Raw genomic sequence first — 8,971 nt, forward strand, 5'->3', positions numbered from 1 at the left:
TCAGTTGTTGATTGATATTGAGTTGTTTCCTGGTTTAAACCATTAGAAATAGACACATATTTGTGTTAATTTAGTGTCCACTTGACATATATGCTTTGTAATTATTTTCTACCAGCCTGTGGCTTGTCACCTTATTATTTTAATAGTATTTTTCAAAGACCAAGCATTTTAAATTTTGATGAAGTCTAAATATTAATTATTTTATGGATCATGCTTCGGTGTCGTATCAAAGAAATTTTTACCTGAACTAAAATCACAAGATTTTTCTCCTATATTTTAGGATAAATTATAATGTAGAATTTATGGTTAGACTTGTGATCTAGTTTTAACTAATTTTTGTATAATATTTGCAGTATTTATCAAAGTTTATTTAATGCATATTTTATCTCCACATATTGGTTTTGCATTTTTGTTGAAAATTGGTTGTGTGGGTCTATTCATGAATTCTCTATTTTGTTTCATTGATATTTTTCTATCCTTACATTAATGCCATACTGTCTTGATTACTCTAGGTTTTTAACACATTTTGAAACAAGTACTGCTAGTTTTTTAATTTTTCTATAATTTTTGGAATATTCTAGGTGATCTGAACTTCCTGATGAAATTTAGAATCAGTTAGGCAATCCTCACAAAACACCTGATGGAATTACAATTGAGATTGAGTTGAAAATATAGAAAAATTTGGGGAAATTGACATCTGAACAATATTTGATTTTCTGAAACATAAATAATCATAAATAATCACATGTCTCCCCATTTACTCAGGTATTCTTAAGTTTCTCTCAATCATTTTTGTAGTTTTTAGTGTGAACATGTCTTTTATATCTTTGGTCAGATTTATTTCTATGTGCATCATATTTCTGATGGTAGTATAAATATTATTCTATATTTCCCCTCCTGATTTTCCTTTTATATAATAGACTAGTACTATTTATTTTTATATACTGATTTTAATTTTTATATTTTGTCATATTGTCTATGTAGACAGTCACATTTTCTTCAGAAAGGTAATAGTTTACATCTTTCTTTCCAACCAGAGTGCTTTTTATGTCTTTCCCTTGCCTGATTTCAATGTCTAGAACATGCAGTTTAATGTCAAATTGAAGTCATAAGAGTAACATCCTTGAACTTTTTCTATGGGGAAAAACATTCAATATTTTACCAAGTATGATGTTATTTGTGTGATTTCATAGATGCTCTTTATCCAGTACAGTAAAATCCCTTCTAATCTGAATCTATTTGTGTTACATTCTGTTAAATGGTTATCCTATGTTTATTGAGATTTTCATATTTATTTTCTTTTGGTTTTTAAAAAATACATCAAATTATACTCATTATTTTTTGAAAGTTAAGCTAGCCTTGCATTTCTAAAATGAGCTGTTTGGTCATGCTGTATTACACATCTAGATAGATAGATAGAGATGACAGATGATAGATACAGATAGATGATAGAGATAGATAGATAGATAGATAGATAGATAGATAGATAGATAGATAACACTATATAGATAAGGCATTTTTTAAAAATTTTGTTTAAAATTTTGGCATCAATTTCTATGTCTTCAAGTTCACTAATCTTTTTTTCTATAATATCTAATCAGTTGATAATCCTATCCAGTATATTTTTCCCCTCATACATTGTAGTTTTCATCTCTGCAAGTTCAATTTGGGTCTTCTTTATATTTCATATGCCTCTACTTATCTTTATGAATATACAAAATATATTTAAATAACTGTTTTTAATATCTTTGCTAAATGTAATATCTGTGTCATTTCTGGTTTCGTTTCAATTGATTAATTGCACTAATTATGGATCATATTTTCCAGCATTTTCATATTTCTGATAATCTTTTATTGGATCCTCAACATTAGTAATTTTACTATGTAGTGTACTGGATATTTTTGTATTCCTTTACAAATTCTTTAAATTTCCACTGTGAGAATGTTAACTTCCTTGGAAAGAATAATCCTTTCAAGTCTTGCTTTCATGATTTTTTCCAGTGTTTTAGACCAGGCTCAGTCTACAACTAATTGTTTTCTGAGTCCTCTATCCAATGCGCTGTGACTTAATAATTGTGTTCTGACTGTTGGAAATGGACATAATTTCCTTCTAATCTCATTTGGTGTTTTTTACCTGAGTCTTTGGTAGTTTCATCATACACATGAACAGATCAGTATTCCGATTAACCATTGTGAGGGCCATTGTGTATCTCCAGGTTTCTCTCATGTGTTCTCCTATGTTGTTCAGTTCTACAAACTGCAGCTCCTCAAAATGTCAGTTCCATTTCTTAATTTTGGGAAACCTTCTGTGTCCCATTGGGGCTTTCTGTTTCTGCCCATTTTCCTGCAAACTCTCCTAAGGAAATAAACTTAGGTAATCATAGAATTCACTTTAGTTTTTTCCAGTTATTCTTTCAGAAATAATGGTTCTTTAATGCCTTATTTGTAGTGTCTTAAATACATTGTTTATTACATATTTATTGTGTGTTGTTTTGATGTTTGCGTCTGGCTGTTTTTGTTAGGACAGTAAATGTGGCCCTATTACTCCATTTTGATTAGTGGTAAGAATGCTCACATATTGTCTCTAAAAGGCCGTATACTCTCATAGTTGGGGAGCCCTAAGCCATCCAATTTTCTCATTTCTACTAATTTTATACAGTAAAGGAAAGCATATCTTTATGTACAACTCAGATTTCCTTAATCTTAATTAAAGGTATGATCAAGGAATATAAAAGCAAATTAATTCTGCTGTTTCAGTCTCAGTCAAGAAGCACAAAAACTGATATGTTGTGTCAGAAAATCATTTTTACATTACATAAAATGTTTAAAGTTTAAAAATATGTATCTCAGAACTAATATTGAAATGTGTAAACTTTTTTGAAAAATTAATTTTGCTTTATTTTTCAAAAGATAAGTAAGATGAAGTACATAAAATGTTGTTTCCCTTTTTTAAAACATGAAAAACTACAGCCTAGTGTGATTATATAACTCCTTTAGGCCACAGTCAGTAGGTATAGGGTTCTAGTTCAGTTCTCCTTCTTTGATGCAGTTTGAAATTTTTGTAAACTTTAGTTAATAATATTTCAACGTAAAAAGTATGTTTTTACTCTACAATATACAATCTCAGTTACTGAACTTCCAGATGAAAGCCATTAATGGTACTCCCTGAAATTAGCTTTTACCAAAAACTTATATAAAAACAGTAGGAAATAAAAACATAGCACTTCGATGAGTTTATTTTTAAAAAGAAAAGAAAAGAAAACAATCAGTTCACAGGCATAATTGCCTTCTTTTGTTTAAATGAAATACTCATATCCACATGAATGAAATGAATATGCATTTCACAAACTACCAGAAACATGCATCTTCTAAAAGTTTCAGTAGCACTGAGGAGAAATTTAGTGAGCAATTTTGTTTAAATGCATAAATTTAAAAATTGAGAAAAAAATTTAATTTCAAGGTTGATAAGTGCTTTGATCAATTAACCTGAATATTTTCAGTAAAATACTCTGTTACAGTTTGAAAAGGTCCCATAAAAGTTTATATGTTGGAAACTTAATTACTATTGCAACTATGTTGGCAGATGGGACCTAACAAGAAGGGATTGGGTTAAGAAGGCAGAGCCCTGATGAATGGATTAATGTTAGCACTATGGGAATGGTTAACTATCACAAGAGCGTGTTGTTATAAAGACAGCCCTGCCCTTAGTGCTGTGCTATCTCTCTGTTTTGTTTGCTCACTTCTACCTTTCGGCCTTCCACCACAGGATGACCCTTTCCAGCTGCCAGAGCCATGCTCTTCGTCTTCTCCACTCCAGAATCAAGTAAACTTCTATTGATTATAATTTACACAGTCTGTGATATTCTGTTATACCAACAGAGAATGCACTAAAGACATACTCTTTAACTTACTTTACAGATAGCCACAGATTTTAATAATTATACAGAGCTGGGCTTTTATTCTGGTGTTGACTACTAAGAGGTTGAGCAAAGTGATTCCGCCTTCTCTCTAGTTTCTAAGCAATCTTCCTTTATAATAGAAACTAAAAAAGAAACCTACCAAATTTATTGTATGTAGATATTAAGAAATGAAAGATATAATTCATTTTGAATTATTCATATGGAAATATATGGGCCCTTCTAGTAGTCATGTAAATTCAAAGCATGTGTTTGGTATATGTTACTACAGGTTTTAAGTCTTGTTTCTATTGATAACTTGCTTTGTGACTTTAGACAAATTGTTTAAAATGCTTTTCCTCAGGTTCTTTATTGTTCTGTACTGCCTTCCATGCACTACCCCAGACATTCATAATATCACAAAACACATTTCCGTTACCTCCAAAGTATATCCCAAACCTGTCCATGTCTATTTGCACTGCACCTCTCCTCACCCAAGCCATAATTACCTGTACCTGGCCAATTACATTTAATGCCTGTTATTGCTACTGCTTCTTGCTTCTGTTTCAAGAAAGATTTTTTATCTTTTTCCACATCAACTAGCGTAAAACTCAACTCAGCCTGTTTTAAATAATATGAAATTTATTGGCACACAAAACTGGAAGTGCAGAATTAGGCTTTAGGGTTGACTTGATTCTTTAATACTGACTCATTTCTCTCCAAGTTTCCTGGCTGTGATCTACTCTGTGTGTCAGCTTCAGGCTCATAGTGAGATGATACATTTGTGTGATGGCATGCATAGGAATAGGAAGAGTCACCTGCAAAAACCCTCACAGAACTCCCAAAAAACTATTTCTTAGAGTTTCCTTGGCTAAAATCTCATTTCTGAACCAATTTCTGGGTGTAATTTCACACAAATCAGGTCTATGTTAGTAGGACTAGAATCAGCTTCCCTAGGTTTCATGAAAAGGGGTAAACACTTGAACAATATAGGGATTTTGTCAGGAAAGATGAGGTAAACACTGCAAAATTATAGAAAAATAAGATGTTTTCTATATCTAGAGATATTATATGTTGCCCTTTACCAGGAATAGTTGACTGGTGTATTTTTCTTTTTTTTTTGAATGGGATATTAATTTACATAGTCACCTCTATAATCCATATCTACACAGCAGCAGTATATCATTTTTAATATAAATGCATCTATTTATTTATTTTCAATCTGTATTCTATTTATTTTTCTTATCTTATTGAACTGGCTAAGACTTCTAGTATATCAGGGCAATGCTGAGTAGGAGTGGAAAAATGATGTCATTTCTGTGTTCCTAATTTTAGGAAAAAACATTGATTCATTCACCACTAAATATGAAGATGTTTTTATGTATTCTGTAGGTATCACTTATCAAGTAACGCAGTTCTCAGAGCACTAAAAACTATCTCACAAATGTGACGTATTATGCTTTGGTTTACATTCAGTTCTACATATTTTGATTGATTTCCCTTAAGATCTCCTCTTTAACATGTGCATTATTTAGAACGGTGTTGGATATCTAATATCAAAATGTTTGAGAATTTTACAAATATTAGTACTACTAATACTAGTACTACTAGTTTATTGCATTATAGCTACAAAAATACTTCTATGATTTCCATTATTTTAACTTGTTAGATTGTTTTATGGCCCAGAATATATGTTCTATCTTGATTAATGTTCCAGATACTTTTGACAAAATTGTGTGTTCTCTGTTGTTCAATGGACCATTCTATAAATGTCAATTAGGTTGAATTGGTAAATAGTGTTATTCAGGTATTCTGTGTTCTTACTGGTTTTCTGTTTAATCATTTAATGAGAAAAAATATAGACAATTTTAATTGTTGATTTACTGATTTTTTTTCTTTTTGTTCTATCAGTTTTTGCTTCAGGTATTTTAAAGCTATTTTTAAGTGCATTTGTATTTAATGTTATTATATCTTCTTGGAGGAATGACCCTTTTATCATTATATTATAACTCTTGATTCCTGAAAATAGTTACTGTTTTGAAATCTATACAGTCTTTTCTTAATAGCCTAACTTTTTCTATTGGTTTCCTTTTATATTGTCTATATTTTCATACATAAAATGAGTGTCTTATAAACATCATATACTATAATAGTGTTTTTTTTTTCGTTTTTCCTCAAATAACAATGTTGGTTGTTTAATTGTTGTGTTTGGACCATTTTCATTTAATGTGTTTTTTATAATAGGATTAATATGTATCATCTTCCTGTTTATTTTTCCATCTCTTGTTTTATTTTTTTATTTTTGCTTTTTTCAATAAATTATACAATTTTTATTATTCTTTATTCTGTCATGTCAACCTTTATTACTTTTACATTTAAAAATTGTGACTTTTAGAACTTAAACATTTTTAATTAATTTACATTCACATTCAAACAATATTGTGCCACATGATTTCTATTATAAGGGACTTGCAACAATATTTGACCGATTTTTAGTATCCTCTGTTATTTATGTTATGAATTTTAATTTTACACATGCTTTAAAAATATGATATTCCAACTGTTCTCATTATATACCAAAAGTTCTATTTTAGAACAATTAAAAATAAATAAAAGAACATTAAAGTTAATTTATTCTGTTTTTAGTGTCCTTCAAATTTTATGGAGACACATTTTTCTATTTGGTATCAGACTTACTCTGACTGAAAAATGGCTTTTATAATTTCTACAGTATAATTCTACTAGTAAAAAATTCTGTATTTTTATCGTATTTAAAAGTGTTTATCCTTCATTTTACAAAGGTACATTAGCTGAATTTAAAATTCTTGGTTGAGAGATATTTTATTTCACTCAATTTGCTTTTATTTTGGATAATTTCTACCAAGAAGTATCCTGTAAATATTTTCTTTGTTTCTCAGTATATAATGTATGCCTTTTACTATGACTGCATTCAAGATTATTATTTATTTATTTATTTTTGCCTTTTATTTTTTAACAGTTTGAACATGCCATGCTTAGAATTGTGTTTGTGTGCCTTTCTCATGCTCAATATTCTCTGAGATTCTCAGGTCTATAGTTTCGTGACTGTCATTAATTTTGAAAAAAAAAATTATGTAGATAACTGATACTGAAGTAAATAATATTTATGCTTTAAAACTGACATTCCTATTTACCCTTCATTCTGGTAGATGTTTCATGTGAGATTTAGGGCTACTTGTCTTAGAAGTTGAGGTGGGTCATTTGGGTTTTGCTGTCACTGTGGTTACACTCAGTGCTCCATAGGCTTTAAATTCAACTCATCATATGTTGTGTTTAAAAGGAGGATTCATTTTTCAAAGGTATTCTTTTAGTTACTATTCATTCATCTTAGGAAGTCCCTTTTTGCTGTGTCTCAGAAAGAATTTCTTTCCAGGAATATGTTAGACTGCTACCTATTTTTGACTTTTGTTAGCTTGGTAGTTGGTTGTTGCAGAAGAGGAAAGAGCACTTTCTTTATTACTCCTATTAAACTTCATTCTTAGGCAGCCAGTCTTTCCATGGGTCTTAAGAGTGTGGCCTTTCACTGTCCCTGTTTCTCTTGCAGCTGTAGTTCTGGGCCTGGCATTCATTCCTGCTCTGCTCCCAGAGGTAGAGATTTGTTTCTATTTCCTTCGACCTGCATGAGAGTGACATTGTTTGTTGTTCTTCCCTTCCAATTTAAGACTTTCATTCTCTATTAGAGATAAGAGACAAGAAACAGCAATGTTTGATGCTTTCCTGCAGCAGCTACTGTCACTCTCTCTGGCTTTTGCTATGAGAAATGCTTTCTCAAGTTTCTCATCAATATTTTTAGTAAGATTTTCCAGTAAAGTCCAAAGGGAAGACCTTGCAAGTGGGTGCATTTGCATCCTTAGTGGATTTTATATTCTTCAAGTCTACATTTGGCCTTTACCGATTTTTAACAATTTTTAATTCCATAACAGTTCTCATGAATGTTTGGCTGCATGTGTCCAGATAATCATGTAAACATGACCATTTTCTCCTTATAGGTTTGCATTGATTTCACAGATTTCAGATATCATGGATTGCAATTTGCAATGATTTCAAATTAGTGTTGGCTCTGCAAACTTAAGTCTGAGATGGGTTCAAAAAATGGTACATTTTGTACTATCTAGTGATTTGCTTTTGTCAGTATTTCTGTAAGGATGGAAATGCACTTTCTAATTTTATACACCTCAACCAGAAACCAAAAGTCCTTGGACTTTGCTTTTAAAATATATTTATATTAAATATAGAGTCGTACATTCACAGTTATTCTTGTTGTTTTTATAGTATTTTTGGATGACATTGTCGTTTGGTTTACAGAGTTCCTGACAAAATGTCTATAGTCATACTTATGTTTCTCTGGCTAGTAAATCTCTTGTTTTCCTTTTGCTGCTTTTATTTTCAGCAGTTGCTGTAAATAATTCCATTATGAAGTGTCTTTGTATTTCCTTAGTTTAGTTGGCTTGTTTACTGAGGTTCTTGAATCTGTGGATTTACAACTGTCATCAAATTTTTTTAAAATACACGTTATATTTTTAAGGAATTTTTTGTGTCTGCTTCGTAATTCTGGAATTCTGATTACATGTGTGAGTCTTCCATTGGATGTATGTTTGGTTCACTGCACAGAAAATTGCAATTTTTTTCAGTTTTATTTTTGTAGATTTTCAGTTTATTTTTCAATTTTTTGCGGTTTTATTTTTCCTTTTGTTTCTGTTGATGTGTTTTTGAGTATACTGATCATTTGTTCTGTAGTATCTCATCTTCTATTAATCCCATCAAGAGGAATTTGTATTTCAAATATTGTGTTTCTTATTTCTTGACATTTGATTCCTATCCTTATTATGCTTATACTTTCCTGTATATCTCTGTACATATTGAGTATTTTTGTAACAGTAGAGTTAATATTCTTGCTTGCTAATTCTATTAAAACCATCATGTTTCAGTTTGTTTCTATCAGTTTCATTTCCTATTTATAAATTAAATGTTCCTGCTTCCTTGCATATATAGCAGTATTTTACTGGATTCTAGGCTTATAAATTTTTTTTTTTTTT

This window comes from Colobus angolensis, unplaced genomic scaffold (assembly GCF_000951035.1).
Source record: "Colobus angolensis palliatus isolate OR3802 unplaced genomic scaffold, Cang.pa_1.0 Scaffold409, whole genome shotgun sequence".
NCBI classification, from domain to species: Eukaryota; Metazoa; Chordata; class Mammalia; order Primates; family Cercopithecidae; genus Colobus; species Colobus angolensis.